We start from the raw sequence: 14,929 nt of genomic DNA, 5'->3' as shown, positions 1-14,929 counted from the left end.
TGGTAGATGCCCCATCCCTGGAGACATTCAAGGCCAGGCTTACTGGGACTCTCTTGCTCATTGCAGGGGGTTGGACTAGATGACCTTTGAAGGACCCTTCCAATCCGAACTGTTCTGTGATTCTATAACCAGAACATATGGTAAGGACTTGGAAACTGCTGTATCTATCTTGAAATGCCAATTAGGACACAGAAATAGTGGCTATTTTGACGTCAACATCTGAAATCTGAAAAAAGACCTTAACAGGTAGAATCTGATCCATTCAGCTCTCACATTAACTCTGCAGTTATACTCATTGTATTGCAATTTGACCCTATTTAGGTGTGTTTGCCTTTTGTGCCCAAAGAGTAAAAAAATAAGTTGCAGAACTTGAATCAGCATAAAGTGAATTTGTGGCTTCAGCACAAATGAAGTCTTTACAACCCTCTACAAGTCACCGTCATTCCCAAGAACTGCCCCCCTGCTCCCACCAGGGAAAGATCTGGCCAGCCCATCTGCGGCGACTAGAAACGACACACAGCGGGACGCAGACAGAGACGCACAGAGTTCTTGTTAGCAGCGAGAGCAGAGCCAGGCAGAGCTGAGCTCTCTTTTATTAACAGTTCTCAATTTATATCTTCACAGATACAGGGCTGCACCAAGAGGTTAGAAAGTTTTTACAAAAAATGTTATTCTAAACATGCCACACTCACGTTGTGACTGTTTTCAGTCACGTTCCCATGCATATCTTGTGGGTGGTATTCCGACCCACTCATTCACGCACCCAGGCCCAACATTCATACATATGGGGGCAGTTTTCCAACCCAAGATATCATTCTCACTGGCCTGGGCTATCACTTCTTACACTCATAAAAAACATACTTCTGTATAATCTCTCCAAGGGCCTTTAGCTGGAACTGCTGTTCCCACACCCATTGGTTCAGCTGGAGCTGCCCAGGTCCGAAAGAGCTTCCTTCCCCTCTCACAAGGGCTTGCTGCTCTAACTCCAGCTTTCCCGCAGAGCGGAGGGTGGTGAGACCAGCATTCAATGGGAAGGAACCACCTGCTGGGGTGGCAGCTCAGACCTCTTGCAGCAATAACAGCTGACCACTTGCTTTGAACATTTCCTTAAAAAAAAAATAAATAATAATTTAAAAATATATATATATATATAAAAATATATAATTATAGCTAATAAAAGCTGCCACTCAGAATGCCATATCTAACAGGTTACCTATGCTTTAGAGGCATTACACTACCAAAAAGCATCATCTTACTCAGAGTTTTCAAAGATGTCATCTATCAAACTACATTATGCTAACAGCTGTTTTTCTGCTGGTGTGACCATGTTGGAGCTTCGCCGCACCGACAGCTTTGGCCAACATAACTGTACCACAAGTACAGGCCAACAAGACCCCTCTAAAGATGTGGTGTGTATATCTATACATACACGGGCTATACCAGCCTACTATAAACATACGGCACTCCAACTATGGATGCAGTTTACCAGCAAAGCTGAGGTTTGTATTAAACTGTAAAATCGCCCACTAAAAAAGAAAAAAATAAATTTAAAAATTTTAAAAAATCCACAACCCACCACAGTTCTGTGTCCCTGTACATGTGCTATCATTCTGGTTTCATGCTCCAGTTCCTACTCCAAGAGCACAATTGCAAGACTAGGACAGTTTCCACACCATATCTCACCAGACAGCTCTATGCAGTTACTGGATATTTCCTTACAACCGATTTTAGTAAACACATGGCTTTGTACACTTGCATCTTCTACAAAGTGAAGGCAAGGAGTTGGCCAGCTTGCGTACACCTTCTGGCTGTTCCACCTACAAAAGCACACTGTTGGCTGGCTCCAACCCAACAGCCTCACTGTGTCCCTGTAACTACACTGCCCGGCCTGTCTGGAGGTGTATTTCCCCAGCCTACTTATTTTGGAGGAGGGGAGTAATGTGTGCAATGGAGGCATGATGCGGTGACATAGAAAGAAAACAGGATACAACCCTATTATGCTTCCCAGCAGCAGCCAGAGCCCTGCCAGCCCCTGCCTGATTCCAGGCAGGTGTGGGGTCCAGAATTTGTGCCTCCCTCTCATGGTTTAACCCCAACCAGCAAACAGGACCACACAGCCGCTTGCTCACTCCCCTCCTCAAGTGGGATGCGGGAGGGAATGGGAAAAAACAAAACAAAAACAAACAACTGAGTTGAGATAAGAACAATTCAATAGGACAGCAAAGGAAGACATAGTAATAACAGAATATACAAAACAAGTGATGCACAATGCAATTGCTCAGTGCCCATGGCACTGATAATCTGTTCATTCCCGAGCAGTGGCATTTACCTCCATCTAACTCCCATTTATATACTGAGCATGACATGGTACAGTGAGGGATACCCCTGTGCCAGCTTGGGTCAGCTGTCCTGGCTTTGCTCCCTCCCAGCTCCTTGTGCACCTCCTACAGCAGGGGAAGCTGAAGAAGTGCTTACAATAACCAAAACATCAGTGTATTATCAACATTCTTCTCACACTAAATCCAAAATATAGCTACTAGAAAGAAAATTAACTCTATCCCAGCCAAAACCAGGATACTCCTCCAGAAAACAGACTGGGTTTCACACCAGAAACTACTTCTCCCTTCATCTGCTTATATGCTTTCACACCAGCAAGCGCAAAGCCGCTTTGACAGTAACACCTCTACCTCTGCTTACTAGTACTAGTGCTGGAAACCATCCCCAAGTTTTCTGTATAAGTGCAGGGACGGGCATGGTTAACTACCAGCTCAGTTATTTAAAAATAAATAAATAAAGCGAACTGCTCAAATAGCTGGTCAAAAATAGCTTTGCTCTCCCTACAATTTATTTCTCCCCCAAGCCACCAGAGCAGATTTATATCAGCAGTCAGTGACTGCTGGCTTTTAAACACAGCAATATATACATATGCTCATGTCACTTCTTCAACCCTTTCTGAAATTAAAAAAAAAAAACAAAACAAAGAGCTAGTTATAAAATCAATACAGTGAGAAAAACCCCAAATCTGCTGCAACATGAGTTGCACCATTTTCTTTGTAACAATTAACTCCACCTCTTTGTTCAGTGCCTCTTTTGCCAGTTACATACTAGCTTACACCTCTTAGCCATGCATTAATAATTTTAACACTCAGTTCACGTTGCATGAAATATCCCTTTGCAAATCTTCAGTCAACATAGTAGATCAACAAAATGCACATGCGCACACAAACACATGCAAGTATTAGGTCACTATATTTATTCCTTCGGTGAAATGGGGCAATGAAGTCTGTTTTACAACTCAAATATGGCCTGGGCACGCTTACAGTCTTCTCAAAATACAGCGGAAAGAAAACCACATTAATTTATTAAACTGACACTTAAAATCAGGTAGGCTTTGTGGTGTCAATGCGCTATTTGTTTGCACACTATTATATGTTAGCAGAGAATCATTAGAATAATTAATACCCTACTTTAAAAAAAATGAAAGCAACACACTTGCAGTAAATAATGTAGGCTAGTGCCGTGTTTCTCTTGGTAGACGCATTTTAAAAAATCCACGTCTCATATTACCTTCTTAGCGCCTAGTCCACCACGTTGCACATCTTCTACATGAATGCATCAGCAGAAATGAAAACGTTTTTTCTAGAAAGCTATAAAGGCCATTATTAGACTATTATAACCTAATAAATAAGACAAAAATTAAAATCATGGTTCTGTAACTACTGCATTTTTCAAAGGGTGTTCTCCAGTGGTCTAAACTGAATGCTGCAGCAGGGATAATTTAAATATATAAACAACAGAGTTATTTTAATGAAGCAATACGTAACTCCATTAGGATGGCAGTAGTGAGTGGTAACATCAAGGACCATCAACTGGTATTTTTGGAGCTGGTTTTCTGGAGATTGCCAGTGTTCCTGGGCAGCACCACCTCAGCCCCAATGGCATAATATGCTTTATACCACGCTAACCTACCCTTGCTTTGCTTGATCTCATAATATTGTAACCTCTAATTCTCTCCAGTTTACTCTGGCGTTCTGCTGCATTGGTCTGAAGCAGACACCAACACTGGCAGTCTTCTTACCACAAAGGGCTGCAAAGCCATCAAATCTCACCCTTCCCCTAGGCAAAGATAACAACCACAACTCCAAGGGCTAGTCACTCCATAGACAGGCTCATCAACAGACATGTTAATGCCTGTCTCGCCTCTCAAGCACCCAAAGGCCACGGGGACCACAGGATCTCCTCACCTCTCAATCATCCAAGAGCCATGTGGACCACAGGATCTCCTCACTTCTCAAGCCCACAAGGGCCATGCAGCCCATAAGACCATCCCTATCTATTCAGCTGAGACAGCACTGCTTTCTGCCAGTAGCAGCCTGGTGGGGAGGTACAGCAGTGCCAACAGAGTCTACCTGAAGACACTCAAACAGTCAGCTTGCATGGTCTCCAAAGCCCCTCTTCATTCACGCAAACCCTTAATGACATCCAAAACTCACAATTTCTTTTTATCCATGTGTGCTTTGCCTGGCTATAAGCAGGTGGGGCTGTGAGAACACAGCTTTCAACCTGTCATTTTCAAGATTACCACTCCCAGTATTTGGGTTTAATATTTTATAGAAGAGTTATGTGATTCACCAAAGCCATCATGGCTGTAAGCTATAGCAGAGTCTCGTGGTCAGGGACACCAGTAGGTGTTCCAGTAGGAATATCACTGGAAGAGCAAGGAGAGCAGACTGAGAAAACCACAGGAGAAGCTCTCCCATGCAATACCACAATAAAACAGTATACACTTGGATGCTCAGATTTTTTCTTAACGTTTCTCACTGTTAGCAGCTAGTAGGGCTGATGCAAACAAGGTCAGAGGTAGGCCCTAGGACCTGTTCTCCACAGTGCTCCCACCCAAGCTCATCTGAAACAGGGAAGGGGAGAGGGAAACGTTGCAGAAAGGCAAGGTTAAAAGCACAGAGGAGCATTTTAAGGCTACTCAATGAAATGTATCTTTCACTCCTTTACTGGCACCTTCCCCACCTCTTCAACTATTCCAGGGGCAGCAGAAGCCTTGCAAGAAAACCATCTCCAAAGGACACGCACTTGCTCAGCTGCTGAGACGCACTCCCTGTCGCCCTCCTACAGGTCTCGCGGAGCCACTTCTGACCCAAGGAGGATGGCAGATGGCAACCATTTAACCCACCTCTCTGGCTGACGCCTGGAACACCCAGAGACTTGCTGCAGTTCCCCTGGGGACAGTCCCAGCCCCGCAAGCAGGGCCGAAAGGCAACCTCCGGCTACGCAAATGCAGAAATAACATGCTTTAAGCACACCTCTGAAAAATGTGCAACAGTTTATGCTCTGTCCCATGAGCTTTGCCATACCAATAAGTATACAGTAACACAGCACTCTGCTGTTAATTAGTATTACCACCTGCAACTGATATTCTAAGTATTCAAAGCCTAAAAGCATCATGTACCCAAATCCTAAGGAACTGAAGCATCCATCTCCTGCAAACACCTTCAAATGAAGAGCTAACCAACACACCTACTCCTCAAACACAAAGTACTGCAGTAGAGGTCCATGTTATTTTGCATGGTAATTATAGACAGAGGACCATGATTCTTGGGTAAGAAGATTAAAAGGCTGCAAAATCAAATGACAGTACTCACATAAAAGTTCGGATGCATCAGAAGTGAGGCAAGAGAGACAACCTTCATTCCAGCAGTCTTGTGATTTTTGGCATCACTAAAAAGTGCATGGAAAAGCCAGGAGAGGAGCTCCCTTCCAATAAACACTGGTCCAGCACCCAAAGCCCAGTGAAGCCCTGTTCTTCCAGGCCACTTGCTACCCAGACAGAACAGCTCAGGTCCAAAGGGGCTGATTAAGGCTGGAGCTGTATTCAGGTGGCAATCAGGTTCAGAGAAAGAGATTCACCACCACAAGACAATCTTCTTTCAAACTCACTGAAGAGCTAAATTTATGAACAGTTATGAGGGCTGCAAGGTCCTCAGACTAGCAGAGCACATCTGGAGTTAAACCGGGTTTGTACACCCCCAGCTACAACTTTATTTTGACAGAAGACCTTGAGCACCTCTATGTTCTGCCACAGAAACGAGTGCTTTGATGTGTCAGCATTTCATGGAGACAAAGCTGCTTTAATCTAGGCCAACTGGGTACCAATGCTGCAAGTCTGCTGGGGCAGGTCCAGGGGAAAAAGCTGTAGCAGACACCTCCATCCCACTAAAAGTGATGATTTACAAAACCAGCAGCATTGCAGGTGATGGTGTATAGCCACTATTTTAGTACTACAGTCACCATGCCTGGACTCACCTACCCAGCAAGAAAGAATTCAGCCTTCTTGTTAAAAAGATGGCACAGCCTTGTCTGTGCCAAATTAGTACATGAGCAGAGTTGCTGCTTGACCCTTTTTCACTCTATGCGGTGTCAGACGAAAGGTGCTATTTGTCATCTGCACAACATCAGTGCCCCAGGTTAGGACAACCCCCTCTACAACCTATTTATTTCTGTAGGACCAGCCAAGCAACTAGGTCACCTCTGCTAGCAGTGGGGAGACCTGGAACCTGCTAACAGTGCAGTCATTTACTTTCAGATGTAAAAAGATAAAAAAATTGCACCCCTCCCAAATGTCACCATGCATTGTCTAAGGAGTAGAACATGAGTTCAATCTAAGAGAATATATTTTTAGCCATATCACACGTTAATGAGAGCAGCTTTGCAACTGCCCTCTCTGCAACAAGCTCGGGGCACACCGGCCTTAGGTACAGAACTGGGCCGCTTGTGTACTCTGCAACTTTAGCACTAACATATACAGGCTCCAAGACAGTATTTTAAAAGATCAGTAATGCCTCTGCATGCAAACAACTAAACCAATAGCAAACTCTTCTATTGATTTTTCATATTCCCTTGCATTTATGGGAAGCATACTGACAGCAGGGACAGTCCTGATTTAAATACATCAATGTAGGTATTGTGTTGTTAAAACAGCCCAAGAATTACACAAATAAATGACTGTCACTGCTCACCTATACAGGTTTAGGATGAACTTTCAAGCCAACATGCGCACGGCACAGGACCATCTACAAGTTTCTGTGCATTAGAGACAAGAGCAACAATAAAAATCTTGGCTTATGTAGTAAAAACCCATTGATGAAAAGCACCACATCCGCTTGACCCAGAGCATTAAGAGCATGACACCAGACCATTTTCCCCCCCATTAATTTAACCTTTCCCTGTCCCTCATCCCCGTTGTCTCAGGCTGCCCTGCTCCAGCCCCTGCCCACCTCACACGGGCAGATCGGTGGGCTGGAGGTCAGCCCAAAAGCCCCCCGCCAGCCCTGCAAAAGGCCTCTATTCGATTACAACAGTATATGATGTCACGTATCCAAGACAACTAAAAGCATTACAGTCTCCCAGGGACAAAACCACCTCTCGGCCATAGATGTCAGCAAGCCAGGACCTGTTGTCTGCAGAAGTGTGGGCAGCTGCGCCCCCCACCACGAAAGGCACCAGAGATGCTCCCCCAGGGCAGCACGCATGGCAGGCAGGGCCCTTCCCTCTCCTCGGCTTGCAAAGGGGGGGAAATTAAAAATAATTGTTTTTTAAAAAAATAAACAATACTAAAATGTGGTTATCGACTTCTTGAAGCCACCCTGAAAACAAAAAACAAAAACCCACAAAAACAAACAACAACAACAAAACCCAAACCAAACAAACCCGCACAACCAAAACCAAACAAATGAACTAAAAAAAAAACCCCAAAACAACAACAAAAACAAGGACGAGACAAGCCATAAGAGTCATAAGTAAGCTCAAGGGTTTCTTTTTAACCTTGGCATCGGTAGGCTCAAAGGATAAGAGAGTGTTTTCAGGTATTTGCTGAAATACTTCCAAGCCTCTCCCACTTCAATACCCCTTTAATGTCAATATTCTCCCACACCCTCTGATCTAATTAAAAGCAGGAAGACAAAAAAAAAAAAGAAAAAAGGTAATGAACACCAATTAGAAGGTCCAGTTGTAAGGAAAAGTTAAGAAACATTGCAAAATTTAAAAAGGGAAGGGATTAAACCCTTAGCATAGCCCAGGGAAGGTCAGAGAGTGAGAGAGAGATTTCATTGGAGATCTAAATTGTATGAAAAAAGTTTGGTTTTTTGTTTTTTGAAGTACATATATACACAAACAAGTGGGTTTTGTGATTGAAACAAATGTCTGAAACAAAAATTATACGTCAAGTCACAAACAGGCCCAGGCCCCAATTCAGACCCTGTGCTTGGCCCAGAGGCTCCGGGCCGTTCATTCCAGCGCTGTCTGCAGGGACTTTGCAGTCGTGAAGCCTTTCCAAAGGCTGCAGTCACTGTTGGACAGGGTTCCCTGTGCCTCAGATTTAAAACATGCACATGAAAACAGTGTAACTGAGAAACCGGGAAGTGAAAAAGGAAAAAAATAAATCCAGCAGCAAAATCTAAACTGTTAAGAAAAACCCTTGGTGTCACAGAAAGGGAGGAAAAAAACAGAAAAATGCTTTACTGCTAGTAGCAGCTTTTCAAAAGATGCGTTTGGGTCATGTTCCTCAAATTTAATACATTGCTCGCTAAATGGACTAAAATGCAAAAAAATGTAAGCCATTGATATATGTTCACAAGTAAGCCATTTGAGCAAATGCCTTGCAAAATAATTCTGATGCTAATTCCCTTTCCAGGGTAACTCTCTCACATGTTTCCCTACCATCATCTTGAAATGGAAGTGAATATAGTTGCATTTCAGCTGGTGTCAGTACCAATTTACCAACACTAGAAAACACAGTGCTATCATTTCCATCCAGCTTTTCTGCCTTCTTCAGCCTTAAAGTACCAGAACTCCCTATTTCCAGCTGAAAACCAAAAATTTGAAGCTTCACCCCAAATGACCCTTCTTCAAGATTCAGTTTAAAAGCACCATCGCAGCTGTGGCACAAAGCCACCACCACATTACCAGCACAACTCTGTGACCACAAAGCTGCCACCGATCGCTGTTTCCCAGCTCCTGCTTCCGAAGCACGAGTTTTGCTCCAGAGTCCCTGGCATGGCAAAGCCATGCTCTGCACCCTGCTGAGCCTCCACGGCCAATTCGCTCTTAATTTTACTCCGCAACTGTTAACTTGGCTTTCTGTTTCCAAATTACTTTATATCAGAATCATCCCTCTGCTTCTAATGGTTGTAGCATAAAATTATATTTTCTTCTATATGATGGCTGCACGCTAGGACAACTGGACCAAGCGGGTTTCTCGTATAGAAAAATTGCCCAGTTTAATCATACAGGGTCTGTATGTTGAGGTACACCTTCAGAAGATACCAGTTTCTCTAAACACAGAGGAAAGGCACCCATGCTAGCAAAACTAGACCGCCCAAGTCCAAGATGCCATCTGACACTTCTCATATGGCATGGTCAAAAGTTCAAAAGCTTACCAGCTCATACTTCTGACTTCTCAACATCCCTAAACCAAAACAAACTGGCTGATAACTGGTCTGGTGACGGTCCTCACACACCAGAGGATGAAGGATGACTGGCTGCTGCTTGGCAGCAAGCTTCCCAGCTTCCAGTCACTCAGCTCTACTTTGCACAAGTTTTCCAGTTGCTGAGATTTCTTGCCCCAAATCTAAGCACAATCTAATGCAGCAGGAGTATTAAAAAGGAAGTAACCAGTGGACTGCACGTGAACTGGGAAACTAAAAGTAGCTACAAACCAGAGACAGGAATGCACTGAAAATAATCCGAGAGAAGAAACAAAGCCTGAGCATGGTATTAAGATAAACTGCTCCAGGAGATGGGCTTTGTGAATACATCCAGTCACACATCACGAAGTCCACAATAAACATGCAATGGCAATTCATACGACGCACACCGGTGGGACACCAGATGCGTCAGTAAAATAACAGGAGGATCGAGCAGCGTCACCCACATCACACCCACCCAGTGCTTAACAGGTGGAAAATACAGTCACGATGATGAAGTCAAAGGTACCTAATGATGCTGTCCAAAGGCACGTCCAGGCGTGTGGGTCTGTGGCTGTAACGCAAAGACTGAGTTTATCACCAGCTGTAGCGGAAGGCTCGCACACAGCCACAAACGCTGCAGCTGGAGGCTGCAGACCTGATCTCAGCCCAGCCTTGCATTTCAAACCCATCCCATCAGCAAGTCCAGAGAAGCAGCATCAAACACCTTTGACCACAACTGCCATCCTGCAAGGCAGCCAACACACACAGGTCCTGCTGACCTGAGTAAATCATATTAGGATTTCCTGCTAGTGGGAACTGGGTGAAAATATGCCCAACTTACAGTGTAACCCTTGCAGAGTGTGCAGAAGAGCAGCAATGGGGGGTGATTTCTGCAGCAGCCGATTTAATGGAGACTCTAACACACCCTAACCTTTGAGAAAAAAGTAGAGAGCTCAGAGTTAAACACAAAAGAAAAAAAAAAATTGAACATATTAGAGGGGGGGGGAAAAAAAAAAAAAAAAGGTCAAAAATCCATATAGTTGTCTTTTGATATAAATCTTCTTATTTGCACTTCCAGGCTTCTCTTAAAATGGTCCTAGTGCATGAGCAACCATTTGGTAAGATGGGTGTTTCCACCCCAGACACAACAGCCAGTCTTCCTGCTTGCCGACTGTGCAGATCTCCAGGCACTCAGCACTGCGGAGCACCCAGCGGCGCTCTCCAAAAGCGAGTGTGACCCAAACCTCGTGTTTCTGCTGTAACCTGGAGCATGCTGTGTGCTTTGACCCAGGATGGTGAGCATGGGATGAAGAGTTCATCATCACAGAGCACGCACTAAGTCAGAAGGCACGTGTAGTATGACAGGGAACGAATAAACACGTATCACACATTAAGGTCCAGCCAGAAAAAAACTGATGCAGCATCTCAGGGTTTTCTTGTTTTACTCCTGGGTATTTTCTTTGGAAGCCGATCTGGTAAGAGGCACATTGCATGCACCCAAACCGACCCTCTCGGCTGCTGTGCTGGGATGCGGACGGGGTTTGCAGCCTGCAAGCATGCACTTGTCGAGAGACGGAGCCGCGTGCTGACGTGAGTCACCCAGTGCCGCTGACAACAGCATCTCAGCGCAGGAAGTTACCCAACACCATTTCGGTTGTCAAGGGGTGAGGCACATATGCGAGGATGAGGCACTCGCTGCCTCCATCTACTTCTCTCAAAAAAGTTACAATCAATACAGTGACATCCTATATACGAGCTTACACACAATACATCTCATTAGTGGGAGGGAAGGAACCACAACAGTCATAAAAAGAAAACTCGAGGAGCCAAATGGAATAAAATGGACAGAATTCACACCTGTGCTAAAAGGTAGTGAGCATGCATCCATACCACTGACAGCCTTTACTTGTAGGGACTAAAGGCTGCTTTTCATTGATTTACAGCCAGGAAAGGAAAGGTGTATTTGACATAGCTCGTTTTGCACCATGGTGGTACAGTAAGACCACTCTGTTGAGGGAATGATGTAAGAGATGCACAGCAGTGGTGGCTGCAGGCACACCATCCCTCCTGCCAACATTCCTACTTTTTGACACCATGACGGCTATAATCCCGCTGTCCAGCTCATTCTGATAAGGTAACATGAACTTTTATTTGGAAAAGATCTTCCGTGCGCCTAGGATATTTCCTGCCATAAATACCAGCTCATTCTAATCCCAACAATGAGAAGCCAAGGAACAACAACGTGGGAGGAAGGTGGAATTACAACCTAGTGAAACCAGCATCAAAACTTCCACCATTTTTATGGGAACCAATGCTTCCATGCAAGAATTGCATCACTTACTCATCAGTTTAAACCAAATCCATGCACAGCATCTTCAAGTGCAAAACTATCTCCTTCATCAAAAAAGTTTGGCTTTGCTCAACGCATCAGGTTTCCAAGCCAAATGCACTGAGCAGGCAGAGCCTATGGTTAAAAGAGATGGTAAAAATGAGCTTCACGTGGCCTTAAGCCTCTGCCTTCTTTCCCAGTCACTACAGCAGCTCACCAGGCAGTCCTTTTTCTAGTCCAAAAGGACCACTACATATCCCTGTATCTGTTCTGTTACTGGACTGGCATGTCCTGACACTGAGATAGTTGCTGGGAACGCTGGTGCCTTCCATCCTGAGCTCCCCAGAGGACATGGGAAGGTTCCTCGAGCAGAAAACCTGGGGTGGTTGGAGCTGTTGAGGCAGCATGCTCCTTGATTGGTGTTCCTTTTGGGTAAAACAAAACAAAAAAAAAAGAAAAATATCTTACTTCTGAGCTGAGCAATCCCTGTGGAGCTCCTTCTGTACAGCCTCGGCACCAGCACCCAAAGGGGTCACAACTTTATTCTCTGGTCAAGATGCTGACAATGAAGACATCAGCCGAGTTTCATTCCAGTAAGGTTCTCAAGAGCACTCAAGGCCACACATGTGAAGCAATGTGGAGTCAGCGTCCCCAGCTCCTTCCAGCCCCCTGCTCCCCAGGGCAGCACCGCAGGTAGAGCCAACACAGCATCTCCACCATGCTCTGCAAGCGTAAACACTGTGTGCAGCGGCACTGCTCACTGGGGGTGGGCATATGGGGGGGTGGCAGGAAAAAACATGAAGAGCACAGAAAAGTACTATACATATTTTAGGCAACTCGAATATACAAAGCAAGAATTACCACCTCCTCTCTATTTCTACAAGACTCAAGTCACGCAGCTGGACACAAGTGTGCTCCTAGCAGAAGCCAAACTGCTGTGGCAGCACATGGCCAGGCTCCGAAATAACATACCCTGGCACTCAGCTAAATTCATCGGCTCAAGCTCTGTGCCGTGTTAATTGCTACTACATAGTTTTCAGTTCAGAGCTGATGCATCCAGCTATCTTCTGCAGAGCTTGGGAAATGTGAGTTAGCACCTGCCAAGAAAAGAAAAACAACTGCAACAAGTTCAAGTTTTCTGACATAACTCTAGCTTAATATATCTTGCACAGATGTAGCACCACAACAGACTTCTAGGAGGTAAAAAAGACCCCAAACCAAGAAACAAAACAGAAGTTAATTGATTTGCACATCGGTATATTACAACTGACCTATTACCAAAGTCCATGTAAATGCAAGTCCACCGGTAACAAGATTGGGAGAAAGAGTGTCTGTGCATGTATATACATATATATACATAAACATCTTGACTTCACAAGTTAGCCACAAACCTAACCAAGTGACTTTCACAGCATTCAAGTCAAACATAATTCAGCATTTTCAACTTTACGTTTTGCACATAATGTCCACCCCTAGGCAGTCACCAAGGTGGGGAGGTGAGTTTACTGAGCCCTGCTCAAGGTTACTCCTTATTTTCTGGTTTTAGTTTTCTTCCTCTTTACTCTTTGTTCGGGCCTTGTCAGAATCCAAATCTTTACAAAGAAAAGCCCGTCTCCACTCCCACCTAAACTGGGAGAGCCGGAATATTTGTGTGCCGGAGCAGAAGTAGGTCGGGCAGGCAGTGGGATGCTGCTCCTCAGCCACCACTGCGCTTCACCACCCAACGCCACCAAAAAAACCCCAAAAGCCAGAAAACTCCGAAGGGCCACGTGCAGATCCCAGCCTCACCTCGAGCACCTCATGAGTAGTTTCCAGAGTTTTACCTCAAAACGCGGGACCCCCGTAACACCTCTCCTGCTCTCCCTTCACCTCTGCAAACCACACACGCCTCGCACATCCTTGGGGGCTTCCTACCTATTTTGGGGACAACGGGGCACACGGGAGTAACGCCAAAAGGGTGACTATTTAAATAAACCGCTTCGAGGTTTTGTGGGGGTGACGCGGAGACCAGGGGCACGGCGGGGCCGCGCTGCCGGGTCTGTGCCCCGGGCAGACCCGGCTCCATCACCCCGGCTCCATCACCCCAGCGGGAGGCGCTTGAGAAGCGCGGGCCTGCGCTGCCGCGGGAGGTCACCCGCGTAAAACCCGCTGACGGACAGACGGACGGGCAGACGGACAGGCAGACGGACGCTCCGCGGAGCCGCGCCGGCAGGAGGAGCTGGGGGGTGGGAGGGTCCCCGCTCCCGGCACGGCCGCCGCGTGGGGGGGTCCCCACGCACCGTGCGCCCCCCTCCGCCGCCCCCGCGTCGTCCCCGACACTGGTTGAAGAGGAAGCGCCGCCACCGCGCGTTGTCCCCGTGCGAGGGGAGGGGGCGGGTCGCTTCTCCCCCTCCACGCGTGGGGCGCAGCATCCCCGAGGGGGACACCAGCCACCCGCCCCCCCCAGCACCAGCCAGACCCGCCGCGCCGCTCCCCGCGCTTTCCATTCCCTCATGAAACCTTTCCAGAGCGCTAGAAACAAAAAACACCAACCCCTCAAAACCTCTAAAACCCCACAAACTAAACAAAAAAAAAGGAAGAAAGCAACAAAAACAAGCGTGGGGAGGGAGGAAGCGGGAGGGGGCCGCCGACTCCACTCACCACGGTCATGAAGCCGTGCGGCCGGCAGCGCGGACACAATATGGCAGCGGGGGGATGTGTCAGGGAGCAGCTGCTCCCTGCGCAGCGGCGGCGGCACCGCCCTCCCCGCCTCCCCATGGCAACCGGGAACAACCCGCCCCCCGCTCCGCCGCCGGTGCCGCCCCCCGGCCCGCCCCGCCCCGCCGGGAGACGCCGCCACCCCGGGGCCGCCGGAGCAGCGGGGCTGGGAAAGGCCCGCAGGCTCCTCATCCCTCCCGAGCGTCCTCACCTGCTGCGAAAACTTTCCATCCCCCCAAAACACCCCCCAAAAACCCCAAGTTTAAAAACATAAATACTTCTTTTAGTTTCACTTCCCTTTCCTCTCCCCTCGCACATCGTGCGCTGGTGTATTTTGCCCATTTTTTTTTGTCCCCCCTTTTTCTCATTTCTCCCATGACATTAAACCTTCCTTATTATTTTTTTGTCCTCTTAACAAAGATGA

At 46.5% G+C, this 14,929-nt stretch overlaps 1 protein-coding gene across 1 annotated transcript in view; it reads right to left on the bottom strand.

Annotated features, from left to right (window-relative positions):
- FOXN2 (forkhead box N2) overlaps positions 1–14,486 on the bottom strand; it is a 35,149-nt gene extending 20,663 nt beyond the window's left edge. The window contains exon 1 of the mRNA XM_080340883.1: positions 14,449–14,486. The gene's annotated coding sequence lies outside the window, so the exon portion shown is untranslated. The remainder of the gene's footprint in view (positions 1–14,448) is intronic.
- Positions 14,487–14,929: the final 443 nt, after the last annotated feature.

The sequence above is a fragment of the Nesoenas mayeri genome (genome assembly GCF_963082525.1).
Source record: "Nesoenas mayeri genome assembly, chromosome: 3".
NCBI classification, from domain to species: Eukaryota; Metazoa; Chordata; class Aves; order Columbiformes; family Columbidae; genus Nesoenas; species Nesoenas mayeri.
This window is presented reverse-complemented; position numbering and strand designations above follow the sequence as displayed.